The sequence below is a fragment of the Tachyglossus aculeatus genome, chromosome 1 (assembly GCF_015852505.1).
Source record: "Tachyglossus aculeatus isolate mTacAcu1 chromosome 1, mTacAcu1.pri, whole genome shotgun sequence".
Classification (NCBI taxonomy): Eukaryota; Metazoa; Chordata; class Mammalia; order Monotremata; family Tachyglossidae; genus Tachyglossus; species Tachyglossus aculeatus.
The window spans coordinates 34,923,324-34,931,814 of NC_052066.1; positions in this window are offsets into that span (position 1 = coordinate 34,923,324).

An 8,491-nucleotide genomic window follows, 5' to 3' on the forward strand; every position below is an offset into this window, starting at 1 on the left:
ATCATTAGTTCAGGCATCTTTATGTCAGGAGAGAACTACAGCCAAAGTATAGATTACCCTAGGCAGCTGAAAGTGATACACAAAATGTCACACAGCTATATTTGGCAGATACACATAAGAATTCAATATCAATATCTACTTCATGTAATGCACAACTTTTCAGCCAATGGAAATGTATAATAAAAAGAATATCACAAAACCATTGGGTGTTAATTAGACTTTTTTGGATATTTTGGAGGGCAAACTAGGATAAGATCTATGACATGCCAAAATCTTTGCAGGGAAAATCTTATGAGCTATGTTAAACTACAGTTACTCTGCCAAGCTGAATACATATTCTCGCTTCGATGTTACCTTCCGTTAACTCTAGCACATGAAATGTCAAATTTTAACAGTGTTCTTGGGGTTTCAAAATATAAATGCAAAGTAAATAAAGTTACCCCCATAAGAAACTGTCAAGTTGGAAATTTCAAAATATATATTCAAATAATTTTCAAAGGAAGGTAGGTTTTTAAAGAGTTTAAAGATGAATACTTAAGGGAATAGCATAGGGTTCATTCCAGAACCTCTGGATAGTAATGTGAAATAACTTTACGATCTACAAACTGTAAGATATACGTACCACTAAGCTATTGTTTACTTTTAATTAAAACAATTCAAAGCATATCACAATATTAAGCAAATGAGTTATGACATGATCATGAGACTATGTGCAGACGTTGAAGCTTATTCTGCTATAATGGTCTTTTTTTCCATTTTAATGAAAAAAAATTAGGTTATGCAAGCAGCCTTCTTTGCATCTTAAGGACCTTGTAGAAAACTAACTCCTTCTGAACACCTCTGTGTTCATCATCATTGACCTTCTCTTTCATTTACGGATTCAGAATCTTGTATTGATGTACTGCTGTACTGTATTGCTGAAGGTGATGAAGCCCTCATTAAATAGTATGATTCATCCGAGTGAGATGTTAATAATAAAGACAGCAATAATGATACTATTTGTTAGGCACTGATTATGTGCCAGGCTCTATACTAAGTGCTGGAACTCATTACTCATTTACTACATCCTATTTCTAAATGAAGTTGTCAGTTCAACAACATCTTTGGTTATCAGTTCAGGGGCTGAACCTCAACAACTTGAAAATTTGACATATAGTGTGGATAGAGCTTTCTCCAAGAGTTGTTCATTGTTGATGGCTTAATCATCCCAGGTTGGGCGGAGGCTTGTAGGGATTTATTTGACTGTAGCTCTTGGCTAGAATGTCAGGATGTTTGATCAAATGAGTGGGTTAAACCGTACAGGTTATATCACAGGAAAGGTTGTAAAATGGGGCATCTGTAACCTGGAATAAGTCATAAACAATAATGGTTCTACCATTCAGATGGTGAGATCATGGTGTGGTTTAACCCAGGATAGTTCTGTACCATCAATTTTGTAAAGCCATTATTACTGTACTGGGGTTTGCAATTTGTATCCCTCAATGACATAGCTGATTACCCTTGATTGTTCAAGCTATAGAGATGGTCCTTACCCAACAGCGGGCTCACAGTCTAGAAGGGGGAGACAGACAACAAAACATATTAACAAAATAAAATAAGTAAAATAAATATGTACAAGTAAAATTAATAAATAAATAGAGTAATAAATATGCACAAACATATGTACAGGTGCTGTGGGGAGGGGAAGGAGGTAAGGCAGGGGGATGGGGAGGGGGAATTCAGGCTTTTCCATCAATGAATAATATGTATTATACATGTACTGTGGACAAAGAACCATACTAAGCACTTGGGAGAGTACACTATAATTGGTACATGTTTTGTCACCTGTCTACCTGTTTTGTTTTGTTTTGTCATCTGTCTCCCCCTTCTAGACTGTGAGCCTGTTGTTGGGTAGGGACCGTCTCTATATGTGGCCAACTTGTACTTCCCAAGCGCTTAGTGCAGTGCTCTGCACACAGTAAGCACTCAATAAATACGATTGAATGAATGAACCCCAGAGGAGGCAGGAATAGAAGCTAGGAGTTTCTAGGAGAGAAAGAGAGTCACTTCTAAAGACCCCTTTTCTGAGGGCAAGGTAATTGGAACAGGGAGTAGGGATTTCTAAAGTAAAGTACCACCAATCACAGGGAAGGATTGGGAAAGGAAGAGGGGGCTTATGAGGAGAGGGGAAAAAATCCTTCATCGATTTTGGACAGAAGGAAATGATCCTATAGGGAAAGGTTGCAGGAGAAAGGTTCTTCACATTGTGGTCTAGAGATTAGAAACCCAGGAGAATGAGACACCAGCCCTTTAGAAGGGGAAACCATCATGTGAATGGGCAGTAGGTCTACCCCGACATCCAAATGTCATAAGGGAAAGATTCTGAGAGGGAAGGGGGTGAACAGTGTGTATCCTGAGACACTCAAGAGAAGAAGGCGAAAGACCAGAAAAACATGTACATCAGGTTACAGGAAAGTAGAAGGCATCCTGGGGAAAGGGCGAAAAGTGTTGGATAAAGGGAAAGATAATTCATGGTGGAATTCGGTTCTATTAGTTTCCTAATTATTATGGGAATAATGCTTGAAAATCATCTACTCAGAGCCCATTCAGATCTCCATCCTCAGTGCCTACCAGTGAAACAGGCTCAGGAAGTCTGGAGTTCTGGGGAGACAGCTTTGGCTGGCAAGCTAAGGTTGGGGAGGAGGTGGTCCTCCTGAATGCTTCCTGAAGTCAAGCCCAGGAGGGGGAATGGCTGGCCGGATGCCAGATGATCCCCTTGCCATTTGTAGGAATGAATGTTTGGAAGACAAGGGGTGGTAGCAACGGCAAATAGGTTCAGAGCTGGGGCTCATTAGGCAAGATTAACAATCCTGCCCCTCCATGGAAAAGCAGAACTGGAGAGATTTAGGACCTAGCAGACATTTTCAGGGGTCCAGGCTCTCCTTAGGTACACTCAAGACAATTTCAGCTGGAACGTAGGGCAGAGAATCCTCAGAACCTCACATTACGCAATTAAAATACCCATGCTAAAAATATCAGTGGCCCTCTGTAGCAGAATCCAGTTACTTCTGTTTAATTCATCTAAATAATCCCTATGACATTTGGTATTATCGACAGCACTGTACTCATTGCTTGACATTCTAGTCAAGTCTGCATGAGGCTAGGTGTATTCTTGAGGAAGTTGTTTTTATGGAAATGTTTTATGTCTGACCTCAATATGTTCAGGGGTAATCCACCTCTTGGGGAGACAAAACAATAGACCAGAGTAATGGTTTCTGACATATTAATCATTGGTCCCATCTCAGAGTCACCCAAGTACTATGCTGTCACCTTATCCATTTCATTAACATGTCCATTTCAGGCCAGCGTTTTTCGATATCTTAGGCCTGTATCCCCACATCTCTGAATCCCAGGGTATAAGGTAAATGATAATGATAATAATCGTTATTATTATCATTCTATTTGCTATATGCATACTATGCGCCAAGTTCTCTGCTAAACACTGGGGTAGATGTAAGATAATCAAGTTGGGCACAGTCCCTGCCCTACACTGGGCTATCAGCCTAAGGGGGGAGAGAGGACAGGTAATGAATCCCCGTTATACAGATGAAGAAACTGAAGCGCAGAGAAGTTAAGTGACTTTCCAAGATCCCACAGCAGGCACCAGATTCCACACAAGCAGACAGCTGGGTGAGAAGATCAGCCATGAGCCCCTATCTCCCTAGGGTATTTGCTTGCTAAATAGGTTATATTGCTATATTTTACTATATTGTGAAAAAACATGGCTTAGTGGATAGAGCACGGGCCTGGGAGTTGGAAGGTCATAGGTTCTAATTCCAGCTCTGCCATGTCTTCTATGTGACCTTGGGAAAGTCACTTCATTTCTCTGGGCCTCAGTTACCTCAACTGTAAAATGGGGATTGAGACTGAGCCCCACATGGGACAGGGACTGAGTCCAATTCAATTTGCTTGTATTCACCCCAGTGTTTAGTACAGTGCCTGGCACATATTAAGCACTTAACTATTACCATCATTATTATTATTATTACTCTCCCAAGTGCTTATTACAGTGTTCTGCACACAGTAGCCACTCAATAAATACAATTTTGACTGAGTAGGATGTCTCCCAAGCCAATAAGGATCTCTGCATAGCCTGGATTTCTGGTCTACATGGCTTCTACTTGGTTGGGATGGAAATCATTCTGCTAAACATGGGGTAATAGGAACAAGAAAGACTGAGACACTGTTGTTTCATTTGTTTCAAAATGCCATAGAGTTTTCATTTTGGAAACCTGTCCTTCTGAATTTTCTACTTCCTCCATAACTCTATGGAGTTTCATGACTATTTAATGAGATAGGGTTGGCTGTTGTTGTATATGTTCTTTGAGGGTTTTTTTTTACCTTTTGCTACTAAAATCATTGTACAGGAACCCATTTTTCTTTTCATTTAAATTATCATTCAATCAAAAAAATGGAAAAAATGCTTTCATAAGGCATTATAATAAGCTTCTCATTTTCATATACATGACAGCGTTCAGAGACAAAGCAGTGGTAAAAAGGAAGCACTCAATTTACTAAAGAATTTAAAAGAACTAGTGTCCAGTGATATTAAAACTTCAGTGCAGGTAGAAACCTAGATGCAATTATTAGAATATGCTTTTCCAGAGGAAATTGGGAAAATCTTCCAATTTATCAGATTTAGAGCAACATGTCATTTCCTATAGACAGTCATTCAAGAACTGCTGTCAGCAGAATGACTTCACCCTGATGTACCCAAACAAGAAAGCTGTGTGGCTTAGTGGAAAGAGTCTGGGCCTAGAATATCATGGGTTCTAAACCCAAGTTTGCCATTTATCTGCTGTGACCTTCTCTGTCACTCAGTTTCCTCATCTGTAAAATGGGGATTAAAATGATGCCAACTTTCCTCTGCTGAGAAGCAGCGTGGCTCAGTGGGAAGAGCACGGGCTTGGGAGTCAGAGGTCATGGATGGGTTCTAATCCCGTTTCCACCACTTTTCAGCTGTGTGACTTTGGGCAAGTCACTTAACCTCTCTGTGCCTCAGTTACCTCATCTCGAAAATGGGGATTAAGACTGTGAGCCCCATGTGGGACAACCTGATTACTTTGTATCCCTCCCTAGAGCTTAGAAGAGTGCTTGGCACATAGTGCTCAACAAATGCAACATTATTATTATTATTTACATTGTGAGCTCCATGTGAGACAGAAACTGTACAACCATATTATTTTGCATCTACTCCAGTGCTTGTGTGGACATAAAACCATCTCATATTAGAGTCACATCCTCTAGGCAAAATAAATTGAAGTATTTGTGGTATTTCTGAGGGCAATACCATCAGACTGGATTATTTCCCCAGAAATATCTTATTTACGATAGTCAAAGCTACTTAATCACACAGTGGATTCCCAGCAAGGGCCAACTTGTATTGAATTCCTTTTCATATGAATCTGAAAAAGTCTAATGACCTGATCTGAAATCAGGCTCCCCTGAATTCAGACATGCTTTTTTGAGAGAGTGCCTGCTTTGCTGCAAAAGTTAAAGATTGTTGTTGTCTTATGCTGTCGAGTCATCGCCAACCCATAGTGACATCATGGACACAGCTCTCCCAGAGGCCCCCCTCCATCTGCAATTGTTCTGGTAGTGTATCTATAGAGTTTTCTTGGTAAAAATATGGAAGTGGTTTACAATTGCCTCCTTCGGCACTGTGAACTTCGAGTCTCCATCCTCGACTCTTTCCTAGGATGCTGCTGCCCAGCACAGGTGAGTTTTGACTTGTAGCAGATTGCCTTCCATTCACTAGCCACTGGCCAAGCTAAGAATGGGATGGGTATGCCTCTGCTTTACTTTCCCTCCCATAGTTGAGACTGGTTAGAGTACTGGAAACTCTCCAGGTGGACTCTGAGTGGAAAATAAAGATTACATTTCAAAATAAAAAAAACAAAATCAGCCATAAACACAGGATCAGAATGTTCTGTCCCACTCTGCAGTGCTCTCTCAAGTTCCTTCATTACTTCTAATCAGGCCCCAGAAGCCAAGCTTCCCCGGTTCTCCCAAATCTTCAAGAGTCAATACACCCATCCCTCTAGCTTACTCAGAAGCAGCATGACTTAGTCGATAGAGCCCGGGCTTGGGAGTCAGAGTGCCTGGATTTTAATCCCAGCTCTACCACTTGCCTGTTGGGTGACCATGGAGGGCTACTAAACTTTTCTGTCCCTCAGTTTCCTCATCTGGAAGGTGGTGATTCAATACCTCTTCTCTCTTCTACTTAAGACTATAAGACTCTTGTGGGACACAGAACTTGTGGCCGACTTGATTATCTAATATTCAGCCCTTGCCACATGGAAAATGCCTAAAAAATGATTATCATTATTACCAATTAATGTACCTCTAGACTCCTGGTGTCCATAACAAATCCCATCCCAAGGCAGACTATGTACAGCATAATCACAGTTTCTATCTCGCCATGATCACCTTCTTGCTCATCTCCAAAATGCAGCCAGACAGTTCTGAGTCTCTGTAGCAAGCCCACGATTTTCTTACGCTTCACATAATATTTTTTCTGAAATATGCTTACAGTTGAAAAACAGAAAACCAAGACATCTCTGTGAGGTTTCATGGCTTAGAAACAGATTTCTCTGTGTTTCAGACTGTGAGCCCACTGTTGGGTAGGGACTCTCTCTATATGTTGCCAACTTGTACTTCCCAAGCACTTAGTACAGTGCTCTGCACACAGTAAGCGCTCAATAAACATGATTGATTGATTGATTGATTGATTTCATAAAGTCACAAATGCCCAAGGACTATCACTCACATCCCCTTTTCATTCCAACTTGCAATGTCTTTAAACAGATCTTGCTCATCTCATCGTGGAATCGATTATCACATTTCCTTCTCCTGGCCCATTGTACATCACACTTTCTCCCAATTGCCTAAAAAATGGGCCATTGAATTTTGCCTTTATTTCCGTGTCAATTAAATATTGAATGAGCAGATCTCAAAGTGCAGGATTTCTGACTCACCTCAAGTCTGTCACATGATTCTTCACAATCGATTGTTTGAATATCCTTTTTATGTAATACTCTCTGTACTGATATTTTGATTTTACAGCATGCTGCCCAATGGTTCATCTGGTATTTAGCACCATAACATGGCTATATTAATCTTCCCATCTTCAAAGCCTTATTGAAGGCACATTTCCTCAAAGAGGCCTTCCCTGATTAAGCCTTGTTTTCCTTTTCTCCTACATCATCATCATCAATCGTATTTATTGATTGATAAACCCTACACCCTTCTGCATCACCCTGACTTGCTCCCTTTGTTCTTCCCCCCTCCCAGTCCCACAGCACTTATGTACATATCTGTAATTTATTTATTTATATTAATGTTTGCCTACCCTTCTAGACTGCAAGCTCACTGTGGGCAGTGAATTTGTCCATTTACTGTTTTAGTGTACTCTCCCAAGCGCTTAGTACCATGCTTTGCACACATTAAGCACTCAGTAAATATAATTGACTGACTGACAGACTAATCCAAATCCTACTGACAATGAACCATATATAGAGATACAGATAAGAGCTAAACAATCAAACAGTGGTGGAAGAAAGCTGATGATGGGAACATGGGAAAGATCAGGAAGAAGCACCATGGCTCAGTGGAAAGAACACGGGCTTTGGAGTCAGAGGTCATGGGTTCAAATCCTAGCTCGGCCAATTGTCAGCTGTGTGACTTTGGGCAAGTCACTTCATTTCTCTGGGCCTCAGTTACCTCATCTGTAAAATGAGGATTAAGACTGTGAGCCCCCCGTGGGATAACCTGATCACCTTGTAAACTCCCCAGCGCTTAGAACAGTGCTTTGCACATAGTAAGCACTTAATAAATACCATCATTATTATTATTATTATTATTATCAGGAGCATAAAGAGAAACAACAGAAGAAACCAAAGACACGAGTAGATACAACAAAAGTTGCAGAACACTGCAGCTAAAGGAGGGACTATTGCAGCTAAAGGAGCCCTTCTCAACCTTCTTACTCCTTGGGTGGTAGATGCCCAGGGTTTAATCTCCACAACAGCCCCAGGTATCCAAACACTCTAAAAGTTGGGAAAGTCTTCACAATGCCACAACTTCATAATAATTAATAATGATTATAGGACCTGTTAAACACTTACTATGTGCCAAACACTTTTTTAAGAGCTGGGGTACATACAGGTTCATCAGGTTGGACACAGTCCCAGGGACTCCCACTATTAATCCCCATTTCACAGATGAGGTAACTGAGGTACAGAGAAGTGAAGTGACTTGCCCCAGGTCACACAACAGGCATGTGGTGGAGCCGGGATTAGAACCCAGGTCCTTCTGACTCCCAGACTCGCGTCCTATCCACTAAGCCACAATGCTTCTCACTAAGACATGAAGCAGTGTGGCTCAGTGGAAAGAGCACAGGCTTTGGAGCCAGAGGTCATGGGTTCAAATCCCAGCTCTGCCAATTGTCAGC